The sequence below is a fragment of the Pinus tabuliformis genome, chromosome 6 (genome assembly GCF_031772625.1).
Source record: "Pinus tabuliformis cultivar Carrire ecotype Pingquan chromosome 6, CPIR1, whole genome shotgun sequence".
Classification (NCBI taxonomy): domain Eukaryota; kingdom Viridiplantae; phylum Streptophyta; class Pinopsida; order Pinales; family Pinaceae; genus Pinus; species Pinus tabuliformis.
Genome location: NC_142292.1, coordinates 1,997,596,641 through 1,997,607,743, shown reverse-complemented (window position 1 = coordinate 1,997,607,743; position 11,103 = coordinate 1,997,596,641). Strand labels below are relative to the sequence as shown.

The 11,103-nt window shown below is 38.6% G+C and overlaps 1 pseudogene; it reads right to left on the bottom strand.

Moving 5' to 3' along the window:
• Positions 1 to 9,618: 9,618 nt before the first annotated feature.
• LOC149267251 (uncharacterized) lies at positions 9,619 to 10,542 on the bottom strand (annotated as a pseudogene).
• Positions 10,543 to 11,103: the final 561 nt, after the last annotated feature.

The window sequence follows — 11,103 nt, the reverse complement described above, 5'->3', positions numbered from 1 at the left end:
TACTTCTTTCGATCCTTTTTCACATATATTTTCTACTAATGAAGGAATCGTCCAATCAATGATGATGGAAGGAGAACCATGGGAGGATTATCATCATCGTTCCAATCTTCCAGATCACATTGAAGATTATTAAAACAAACTTAATCACCCTTCAGTTGTCAATTTCCTTTCGAATTCAGTTTTCATAGATACAGTAGATTCTGAGCGAAACCTGTCAAATATTGAAGAGACAATTTCTATCAATATTTCGACCAAACCTAACGTTGTAGAAAACATTCATGTTGGAAAATCTTGTTCTCCATCAGAACTTGATATTTATCGTCCTCTCTTTCATGAATTTCGAGATATATTTGCATGGTCATACGAGGAGATGCTAGGAATTGACTCTAGTATAGTTGAAGATGAAATCAAAATGTATCCTAATGTCAAACCAGTACGACAATGCCTCTAACCTTTTCATCCAAACAAGGCTAATGCCATTAAGGCGGAAGTTGAAAAACTTTTTCATGCTGGTTTCATTTACCCTGTTCCTCTAACTAGCTAGGTTTCCAATATTGTTCTATCATGAAGAAACAAGGGACAATATGAGTGTGTGTCAATTATAGGGATGTAAATCAAGCTTGTCCAAAATACAATTATCCCACTCCCTTTATCGACCAAATTATTGATGAACGTGGCGAATATGAAATTTTCTCATTTATGGATGGATTTTCCGGCTACAATCAAATCAATATCCGCCTAGAGGACTAATCAAAAACTTCTTTTATTTGTCCATGGGGCACATTCGCCTATCGAAAACTCCCATTTGGTTTGAAGAATGCAGGGGACACATTTCAAAGGGCAATGAATTATGCCTTCCATGACATCAAACATAATTTTCAACCTTACCTTGATGATTTACTTGCTCATTCACGAAAGTGGACTGATCACCAGCAGCATTTGAGAGCAATATTTTTATGATGCCAACACTACCAAATATGACTCAATCCGCACAAATGTGTGTTTTGTGTTGGTTCTGGTCATTTCCTTGGTTTCGTAGTGTCTAAGGAGGGAATCCGACTCGATCCATTTAAGGTTTAGGCAATCCTTCATTTGCCTCCTCCTTCAAATCTACTACAGTTACAGAGACTCCAAGGGAAGGCTAACTTTTTGAGGAGGTTCATTCCCAATTACGCTGAAATGGCTAAAGGATTTACTCGTTTATTGAAAAAGGGGATACCCTTCCATTGGGATCAGGTTGCACAAGCTTCCTTTGATGCTCTTAAAGATACCTTGACTAGAGACTCATTAATGTATTCCCCGAATTATCAAAACAACTACTTCCTCATATCTCGTTACTGCAAATACAATCATTGGAATGGTTTTAGTCCAATGGGAAGATGGGATTGAACATCCGATATATTATTTGAGCTGCGATCTCAATGATACAAAAAGTAAGTACTCTTATGTCAAGAAACTAGCTTTGGGAGTTGTTCAAGTAGTACAGAGATTTCATCACTATATCCTGCTCCAAAAGACCATTGTCATTTCGGATTACAACCCTATGAGACATTTTGTCACGTCAATTGCTGGGGGGAAAATACTCAAAATGGATCATCATTTTGCAGGAGTTTGATCTGGAATTCATCAAGTCCAAATCAAAGAAATCTCTAGTTTTCATCAAGCTACTTTGCGACCTTCCCTAGACTTCTATCAATTCAACATCAAAATCATCAATTCTGGATGAATCTATGTTCCTAATTTCGTCATCTAAGGCATGGTATGGAGATATACTTATTTATCTCCAGCCCCAAAATTTCAGGCCAGATACCTCTGGCTCACAACAAGGATGTATCTGATACCAAGCCAAGATTATCTGATCGTTGGAGACACTCTTTACCGTCGTGGTATCGATACGATTTTACGAAGGTTCCTCACTCATGAGGAAGTTGAGAATGATTTGAATGATTTCCATTTAGGGGCTTGTGGTGGACACTTATCTGGTTATGCGACCGCGTAGAGAATTCTCCGTGTTGGTTACTTTTGGCCTAGATATTCAAGTATTGTGTAATTTCCATCAGAAGTTGTCATGCATGCCAGATTTATGACCAAAAAGCTAGATTACCACCTGCACCATTTCATCCTTCGTTGTTGTTGGACCAATCGTCAAATGGGGCATTGACTTCATGACATGTAACCCCACCTCGGCTGGGGGGCATGGGTACATTATAGTCGTCATTGACTATTTTACCATTATTGGGCCGAGGCGATTCCAACATTAAACAACAGTGGCGAAATGACTACTCTTTTCTTTTTCAATCACGTGGTTGCCCAGTTCGGTGTACCGCAGGACATAGTTACAGATCATGGGTCGCATTTTCACTATCACATGATGAGTGAGTTAACTGCCAAGTTAGGACTTTCGCATGATAGTTCTATTCCGTATTATCCGTAAGCAAATGGACAAGTTGAGGCCATCAACAAAGTCCTGAATCAAATGATTCAAAGAATGATAGGGGTTCATAAACGAAATTGGCATTTAATCTTGCACTCTGCCTTGTGGGCATATCGAACCTCAGTGAGAAATGCAACTGGATTCACACCCTTTCAATTGGTATATGGTGTAGAGGTAATCTTGCTGATACAATGAAAAATTTCATCTCTCAAAATCGCGATTGACCTGTTACTTGACACTTCTGAAGAAGAAGTGCATTTCTTGTAAATTATCCATCTGGATGAAACCCGTCATGAAGCCACGTTGGCCAGTGAAGCGCACAAGAAATGAATCAAGGTGAAATATGATAGAAATTTCAAGCCTCGCGTTTTCTGAGGAGGAGACCTAGTCTTGCTTTACGATCAGGAAGCTAAAAAACTTGGAGCAAGAAAATTTGAACCACTTTGGATGGGTCCTTATATTGTTAAGTGTGTTTTTGTAAAATGTACCTTTGAGTTGATGGATTATGATGGAATTCCATTGTCACAACCCCGAAATGGGTTGTATCTTAAATGTTACCATGCTTAATTGAGCGTAGTAAAAATCATTGTATATACGCTTTAATTGCATGTGTGTGTGTCAGTGTGTCTTTTAGAGTTTTTATGTGGTTAAGTAATCCGATTTTCATTTTGTTGCAGATGTCAAAACCTTTGGAACCATTTTTTGGTTACACCGATGGTGTTAGTCGTACTACGCAGAACCTGTCTTCTGTAGCATGGGCCATTTTCGCTCCAAGTGGCGGGTTAGTGAGTTTTCAAGGGATTTGTATTGGTCGATTGACAAACAATATCATTGAGTATAGCACGTTGATAGAAATTCTCTCTGATTCCATTTCACTTGGCATCCATCGAATCATCATTAGGCTGGATTCACAACTCATTGTACTACAACTAACAAACATTTATACCGTCTGAAATCCAAAAATTCTTCGTATCTTCCTTAGAGTTCGTCTTTTGGAAAGACATTTTGATAACATTATATATCAACATATTTCCAGAAGCTTTAACACATTAACCGACTCACTAGAAAACTATGTGTTAAATTGACATTTACAACACATGTAAAAGTAAAATTTTCAATTCACATCATTAGTTGAATAGGATTGCATATAGCCATACATATAAAAACTTTGAAAGTAAAATAGATAAATGTTTTTAAAGTTTCTACAAAATTTGTGTCCAAGACACATTTGATCATTTGACCTAAAAACTCAAAATGCATGCAAAAACATCCTAAGTATACCTAGTGATGCTCATGATAATAGGTCACAGCCTGAGCTATCATCTACAAGAGCCACATCCAATGGCCTGGAACACCAATAGTATGGCACTACAGCCTCATAGGTAACTCCTCGATCTAGACATCCGAAATACCAAGGGTTAATCCCTCCACATGATCTTGCAACTCTGCCAAGGTCTTGGCAAAATCCAAATCCTAGAGGACCACTCTCCCAATGTTTCTCCTTGCTGGCCCACCTGCCTCCTGATGGTGCCTCATAGGTCGAACAGTACCCACATATACATGCATGAGAATCATTTAGTTTAGTCTTGGAACATCAAAACACAAAAACATGTAGAAACTGAAAAATCAAAAAACATTTTGGTAAAAAATTTACTATAGCACCCCATTGAGCATCAACTAGCAAAATGAAATCTAGATCTCCATGAAAATCCATCCCTGAGTATGGATGCTCCTCGATGACAATGTTTTGTCAATCGATCCAACTAAATAATTCAGTGGAAAAGATGATTTTTGACTGACACGCATGTCTAGCCGTCAACTCGACCCACCGCTGCATCTATGGATCTCTAGGACCAGCTACAACCAGTGTTACATGTTGTGGCTGCATCAATGGAAGTATTTCTAAGGAAAAAGTGATTAAGATCAAAACATAGCTAAAATTATTCATCTTATCACTTTTTACCTTGGTCAATTGTTCTTTTAGTGAAGAAATCACGGCCTCACACCAATTGAATACTTTTGGCTCAAGACACTCTAGTGCATACTACATATGTGATTTGTTCGCTAGATGAAGTGCAACACTAGTAGCCAACTTTGCTATAGTGAAAAGGATAGTTCTCAAAGGCAAATCACTTATATCCCTATTGTTTATTTTCCCATCCTTTCTAGCCTGTGTACCTGGACGACAAAACTGTCGAATGTAATCTCTCATTGATTCACCTCCACGAGCAAATCCTGAAAGTGAGATGGGGGCACCTTGCCTCAACATTCTGGTAAGAAAGTAAACATCATCGATCACAATAGGGACAACTTTCTCCCCTATGTGAAAAGCCTAATATGTCGGATCCCATGCATGAGCAAGGAACTGCAATACTTCTATTTGTTGCCTCATTCCAGACAACTGGAAGTATTTGAGCAACCCACAGTTTTTGAGGGCCTCAACTATACCTGGATTATTTAGGGCAATCATGTCTTTTTCTTCATGCTCTCTTTCTCACCAAATAATAGTCATTCTGATCTGATGAAAGCCTACAATCAAACCATAAGCTTAATTAGGATCCTTTCCATGCAAAAAAAAGGACAAAATTTGGAGCAAACAGGTGAAATAAGTTTGAAAAACTCACCCAGCACAGCCCAAGCAAGGAGACAGTGCACTACAAAGTAGGCATCCGTCTATCTGGGTGCTCTTCAGCACAGTTTTCAACATGCAAGCCTGGCACTGATCCCAAGGTGAAAAAATCTAACCTCGGAGGCCCAAAAAAACCCTAAAACTTGCATGAAACAGTAAAAGAATAACATAGAAAGAACGAGGAGTGGTAGATATACTACCTGGTCCAGACGGCATGAGAAATCATCCACATAATCTCTCATAATCAGTTGCTGAAGTTCAAGGTAAAAAACTAGCCCAAAGCAAAAAACGAAATGGTAAATATCAAATGGTAAAAATGACATGGTAAAAACTTGTTTGATGTTTATTTCATATTCATTAATTGAATAAACTTTAGTATTTACCTATTTTACTCATGAAACATGTATGTTTAATCCATTTGGTGGTGTTTTGATCAACTTTTTCAACTGACTTATAGAATTTTACGTGCTCGATTGTAAATTGCATCTTTGACCACATAGCATACTTTTATCTGTTTTTCTAGCTCTGTTAAACATCGAAAAAGGAACCCCCTTGGAGTCCTCTTTAAGCTCTTTTTAGACTCTCTAAATATGAAAATATTGCCAAGCACTTGTCCTTTTTAGCTCGTTAACGGATTGGAAATGACATCTACTCAGTATAAGTTTAACCCTTTTTTAGGCTGAGATAGATTATTTAGGAAAAAGGAATACGTTGACCGAACATGGTCAATAGGTTCTCTCTTGTATTGTTTTATGATTTTTGGCCTTGAGAGGCAAATCTACAAAAAATAACTTGTGGAGTTTTATTTTTGTCCCTTTTCAAACTCTTTGAACATGAAAAGGACCGAGTTATCATTGTCACTAAACTCATTAAAACATCAAATATCGACAAACTTGTCCATCATGACAAGACCGAGTTTCACCTTCGCTAGACTCGTTAAAACATCACATAGCGATGGATTCACCCGAAGGGTGGAATTATACAACAAGCATATGTTATCCTCCTCAAGCTTGACAAAAAATAAAGAGGTACTAGTCAACAATGACTTGGGAAAATGGAAAAAGGGGTAAACCACTTTTGGTAGCAGCTCACTCTTGAACATGACACTTTCACTTCATCACGTGACTATTTGGGTTGGGTTATCAACTTGATTGTTATCATACCATTGGTCTATCATACCATCCATCACTTTGTTTTGGGTCAATGCTACCAATTCATTTCAGTGTCGTCGACATGTTCAAGAGAAATCATTCAGTCAAAATTCATCCTTTGCAATACCATAAAGCTTCATTTTCATGACCTCCATTCCTAAACCTTGTGTCGTCAGTCAAATTCCTTCTCCAAAATCATTACATTCATTTCATGTCGTTGATGTGGGATACATCAAGGCCCTTCTACGATAGGTCACTTCTTTTCGACATCAACTCATTATCCAAGAATTTGACTTAGAAACACCCTTCTAGTACCTTGAGACTTGCATACATCAATGGAATGTTTCTCACTTCTGGCGATAGGTTGACATCACTGGCCTTTGACCGAAATACTTTGTATGGTGTTCGACATCAAAACATCTATTCACACCATCCAGAATGTACTACAATACCTTGAGGATCATTATCATTATTGGTAATCATTGGATGGTAATCAGATAGTGTCTTCCCATGTTTGACTCAGATCACATATTCAAATGGTTAGATTCATACTTGAGCAAATGATTGAACGCGATAGAAGACCCCTGTGGTGAAGTAAAATTATAAGTGCGAACACGAATGAATTCCTCTAGCCCGATAATGGGTCTAGCCACAATATATACATTCTATGGAATATTTCCTTAGGTTAGAATCAATCAAGAGGGCCTACCTCTTGGTTGCTTATCCTACTTGATGATTTCCTCGCTTGCTCGCTCCAGCAATCTCTTGCTTCCTTCTTCAAGCTCCTGTAACAAGTAAACAACAACAACATACAAACATAATAACAGACAAATTGCAATTCAACCTACTTAAGAAGTCAAGAAACATTAAGACATGGATATGTGATATTACAAAACATGTAGGAAATCAATCAATAGTTGCATATATTAATATCAAAGAGATATTACAGACATTCATCTTGACGTTGCAGTATTCCTCTGACAAGACCAGGTTCCCACACACTTCTGCTAGCATTTCGTGATGGCTTCAAACAATAATAGTTTTGAATATCTTCCCTTTAGGCTTCACTTCAAACCTAAACACAATTCTCCCTCACACAACTAGATGGCTACAACTAGTAATATCTTGCTTGTCTACTCCAAAATAGCATCAACACTTTGCAACTATAAACTCACACTTAGCCAAAACTATCAACTGTGACTAGTTTGTGCTTGGGAAGAAGGGAGGTTTATATAGGAAATATGGATGGGAGATGGATCCTCTTCTCATGGGAGAAGGACTTATCCCTTGAGGTAGTTCCATAATTTTAGGGGAAAAGAGCCCAAACTATCATCCTCGACCCCATCCGGCTAAACCGTTTACCAGACTTCCGTTATGGAGCATTTAGAGTTGGAAGCTTCGGCTCTAATTTAAAAAACTTTCCATAACAAGACCAACATGACTGAGACATAGCCCAGTATCTCTAATCGACGCGAGGAGTAGTGCTAATCTCTGCACATTGGCATGGAGGAGACAAAGGACATTAGCGTCGGTCTTGTAAACTAGGCAAAGTAGAAGTTTCAGGGGAAATGGTGCAAAATGGAATTTATCTACTCACGAAGAGGGACATAATGGGAGTTTCTTCATGAAGGCAAAGCATGTGGGGTTCATAGTAGAGGTCCTCAAGGATCAAGGAACAGGGAGTACAGGGATAGTGACAAAATGTTGTGTAATAGATGCCCCCCTAAAGCGTTGTTATAGACATATTTGGGCACTGCAACCCCAATCACATATGTCAATAAAACAAGGGCTCTCAAACCCCTAAAAGCGTTGTTTCATACCCTAAAGGATCAAGGTCAAATGATTATGTTATCTCAAAATCAGGCCCTGGAAGGCTGCTGACCAGGAAGACTTCAAGTAACTATTTCAGACCTACTTTAGGTTGAGGCTTAGCCTCCTCAACCTGAGAGGGCTCTCTCTAGAGGGGTTTATGATTTTGATTAAGATAAGATGGCTAACTCTTTGTGAAATAACTGTGACAAAAATGAATGCTGGAAATATATTAAACAAGTTTCCATTGGGCCTATGGAGTTACTAACACTTCAAGGTAACAGTGAACTTAATCTTACATGGAAGTCAGGGCATTCTGCATTTGAAGTTCAGAACATAACACATATGGAACCACAGTTTATAGATGCATACAGGAAATCAGAGCACAATCAGTGAATTCTGAGTGATTATACATCTACACAACTGCAAAAACATTAAGGGAAGGATAAAATCACACATTCTGAACATAGAAATCCTTCATGAATCCTGAGAAGTAAAAGTGAAATTATATTACTGAAATGAGTGTTTACATAAGCCAAATACAAGTTGTGTCATAAAATTTTCCAACGCCCATTACATTGCTGTTTCAGCTATATATAGAGTGCTTATTCTAACTGATTCGAGCTTCCTCCTCCAGCATGAGGGGAATTCGAAAACTACTTCTAGTGACACCTATCAACATTTAACTAACTAATAAATACAACAAAGTGCTGACTGTAGTTTTTTAAGAGTTCTAAATCAACTATGACTGTAACTCCATATTACATGCATGATGGTTTCTCCTCGTTTTTTGACACCTGGTTCTCTTTCAGTTTGGCTGAGATGAGTGTTTAATACTCCATGTTGACCTTGGATGCTGAATCTTCTTAACTGCCCATAAATATTAGGAGACTATCCTTGCTTCTCGGCTTCTGTTTTCCCCAAAATATTCGAATGCACAGAAACATACTCTTTATCCTTTAATTACCCAAAATAGAGCAGACTGCCACGTCCTTGATCTGATGTCCACCGTTTCATGTGTGAAGACAACACCTTTCAAAAAGATTTGCTGATTTGTCCATCATAATTGATTGGCTCAATTGTAACATGCAGCTACAGCAGTTTCGTAGCGCGCTACGAAACTGCTGTGTAATTTCGAAAACACAGTCTTAGACTCTACTCTGTTTGTATACCTTATCTTCGATTTCATTGCCTGAAAAAAGGAGCACCAGATTTGTCTTGTCTTTTAATATCTGAATCAGAAGTGAGACAGTTACCATTGCCAAAAACCTGTTCAGGTATGCCAAAAAGCTCCTACTGATTTTTTATTTATGAAATTTCCACAAAGATCCACCTCTGACTTATCCTTCAAACTATTCTGAAGCATCATCTTGCCCATATTTTCATCATTTCTAACACCAATGTCTGAAGCAAATTTCTCTGTCAACTGTAATTGAGCAAGTTGAGTATACTACATAACCTCCTGATTTTGAGCCTGCATCCGCCATGTCAATTGCTGCAAGAAGTAATTGCTTTTGCAGAAAAGCACATTTTGGCACCAGATCCAAAGCATACACCAGTTCCATAGAAACTTCAGCGGAGCCATTAGATTGAAATCACACCATTCCTGAAGGAAGCCGCAACACAATTTGCCCTCCTACAACACTTTGAACATATTAGTAGCAAAATTCTGCCAAAATAAAAGTCTGAACAATCTCTGACAAAGTACCATGAACGGCCACAAGCCATGGCCCAATGCAAAACAAGTAGCCACGACTATCCAAAACCTAGAGTACCCAATGTGCACAGCTGAAAAACCTTGCAATACCCAATGCAAACACATAATGGGCTGTGAATGGTTCAACTATCTTTGTATTTTGCATCACGTGAAGCTGGGGTAAAACTGCAACAACTTCAAGGTAAACACAAAAGGCCCAAAGTATCCTGTTTACAATATTATGGGATGTTGATGGATGGATAAAAAGGGCAAGTACTGCACAGGGAATCACCACATAATATATCGGAAAATTATCCAAATCTTCATCATGTGTTTCCTTCAACTTGAAACGTATCCTGTAAATCACCCACAAAGTGGTGACTAATGTTGCACAATCAAGCACTGTGTGTATATCATGTTCTATAACAAAACTGCAGTACACCCTCACTGCTAAGAATATAACAGTAAGCTCCTGAGATTTAAGTGATAAGCCTGCACAGTTCCGTTCCTTGAAGAGCTTGTAGATCAAGAAAGATGCCCACAACATGTGTTGCTTCGGCAGCAACGAAGAGATTATCATGGTTGTGAACCACGAATCTGAGAGCGACAAGAGCTGTAATGTCACTTACTACCGCTAGAAATGCCTTTTGAATCCATTTCTCACAATGAATGTGCCAAGCTCATTATCTAGTGTCCATATGCTGAAGCCTTCTCTCGTATGTTTAATTTTAGTTGTATCCCAAATGCTGTTATCAGGAAACTGACCTCCACTTACCAAATCACTACGAACACATCGTAATAAAGTAGTTTCCTCAGGTTTCATTGTACTCTTACTTGCAATACAATCCTAGCGAAACATATCCTGGAGGTGCCTGGGGAAACCAGAAGGATACACTATCCATGCATCTCCGTTTGTCTATATGCCCTACTTGTCTTAAATCCAGTGGAGATCTCAAAGTTGTCCCATCAATGAGATCACGAAGCACCAGAACCATATTCAGAGGCTCATATCCTGGAACTGCAATATCACCTACATAAAAGCATCCAGGTGGAAGAATAGGACGCCAAATAGAGACCTTTCTCTTTGTACTGTTTCCTCTGTTCCACCATACTAACTCAAACTCTGCTACATTTTGATATCTCTGACTAGATAATATGAGTTCCGGGCTTTCCTCAACAGAATCACACTGATCCTTACAAACCTCACGCCAATCAACATTATATTCAACATCCTGTACACTGGCTTTAAGATATACGAGTTGTTCGTTGAACTGAAGATTCTCCATTTCCGGCTTTCTTAAAACCTTGAGGGCATGAACAGTGCTTGTAGATTCGAATATGCAATACTCCGCTCCATTCTGGAGCTCAATTAGCTCATGCCCAT